The following is a 1,891-nucleotide window of genomic DNA, read 5'->3' on the forward strand; positions in this document are numbered from 1 at the left end:
AAAGTGAACCTCCTAACGTGCTGTCGTGGAAGATTCCTAGAAACCGAATTACCAGTAAGTCTCATTTCAGATTTTTTTACCTCAGGCATCAATAGACTATAAATATACTTAATAAACAAAAGCTAAAAGAGCAGGTGAACATAGTTTAACAAGTCTGAAATGCGCATGTGATACTGACATCAAAGTTTCACCACATTTTGGGACAAATGTTTTCACTTTCAACATTAACAATCAGTAGAATATTTTCTCTAAATTTGCATCTCCTATCTTCACTCCAATTGTTTGCACCTAAGAAAAAAATAAAGCTTGATGCAACATTATGCTTACAAATTGTGTTTTATGCTCAATCATCACCTGTCCTACAGAGACACAGTCAGAATTACCCTGGCGAATTGAGTAAATTTGAAAATGTAAAAAAAATGCAGAATTGCTATTTTTTTCTATTAATTCACAAAGAATTAATGTAAGTTCTTAAATATGTACGCAAAATAGTGGGACTTTCAAATATAGATAATCTTGCAAAAACAAGTCAAAGTAAAAATAAATACATCCAGTTGTGACATCTACAGTGTGTTGAACATTGCTGAATCTAAATGTGTCCTGCCGAAATAACTCAGTTGGGAGAGTGTTAGACTGAAGATCTAAAGGTCCCTGGTTCAATCTCGGGTTTTGGCAAAAGTTTTTTTATTCACCCATTAAATTTTAAGCAGAAAATAAACAAAGCATATGGACTGACTGTTTACAGAGAATGTAAAAGTCCTAATCATTATAACTATCTACAGGAAATAAAATGATAGAAACTTGAGAACTGAACACTTTTAACTTTTGAGGAAAATAATATTTTTTGTAATTTTTCCTTCATTCTGGACGTCATCACTTTGTTTTATTTTAGTTTGACTTAGCTGTATGAGGATTTAAAGGAAACCTGATAGCTAATACGGGCAGCATGTATCAGACACTAGCTGAATGATTTCAGCCATTTATGTTTGACTATGAATTGCTGTGGCATTACTGAGACAAATATGCTTCAAAAATAGGCCAGCAACAAAGCTGTTTGGGGAAGAAGCCAGGAAGGCAAAAAACACAAGCCCCAACTCAGGACCGTTATCTTTCATTCTAAAAATAGGGGATGCCACGTTAATGGTAAGACAATGAATCCACATATTTGGCATTTCTCTAGCGAGGAGAGCCCACTTAAAATGCATGGGGTGCTAGTCTATATAAGCGCAAGCTGGGCAATAAACTGGCTTATTTGCAATTCTGGATGTTGCAGAGTGAAAACACCTGTTGGACAAAATTAGTAATTGCCGGTGTTGATGAATTCATTGTGAGGAGTAATTTATAAAATGGGATCACTTTGGAGGGGTTTCTGCTGTTTTGGTACTTTTGGAAATCCGCAAATGTCACCCTCAAAATATTCTTGCAAAATCTCCATTCCCAAAACCCAAATAGCGCTCTTACTTTCAAAGCCATGCTGTGTGACCAAACAGTAGTTTCTGAAGACATATGGGACATCACCGTATTTCAATGAAATTGTGCAACTTTAGATATTTTCACAAGAAAAACTAAATATTTATTGACCTAAATTTACCATTAATATAAAGTACAATGTGTTACAAAATAACACTATCAGAATCACGGGGATATGTTAAGCATTCCAGTGTTATTGCCACAAAAAGTGATACATGTCAGATTTAAAAAACGGTGCTTGGTCATGAAGCTCAAAATTGGCTGTAACTAATAGGTTACAAATCAATATTAAACTAAAAGAAATCATGGTATATTTCCTTTCATCACAAGTAATGCTCATCTGTCTACTGCTTAGCTTAGAAAGAGTTAAATTACAAAATCCAGAAGAATTCAGGGTGGCAGAGCTGTCTAAGGCGCTGCT

At 34.8% G+C, this 1,891-nt stretch overlaps 1 non-coding gene across 1 annotated transcript; it reads left to right on the top strand.

The window, feature by feature from the left end:
- The first annotated feature begins 602 nt into the window (after positions 1–602).
- On the top strand, positions 603–675 carry TRNAF-GAA (transfer RNA phenylalanine (anticodon GAA)). Its single transcript has one exon. It is a non-coding gene; the product is annotated as a tRNA-Phe (tRNA).
- The last annotated feature ends 1,216 nt before the right edge of the window (positions 676–1,891 follow it).

The sequence above is a fragment of the Phyllobates terribilis genome, unplaced genomic scaffold (assembly GCF_046119375.1).
Source record: "Phyllobates terribilis strain yellow unplaced genomic scaffold, ASM4611937v1 Scaffold_65__1_contigs__length_7625178, whole genome shotgun sequence".
Taxonomy (NCBI): Eukaryota; Metazoa; Chordata; class Amphibia; order Anura; family Dendrobatidae; genus Phyllobates; species Phyllobates terribilis.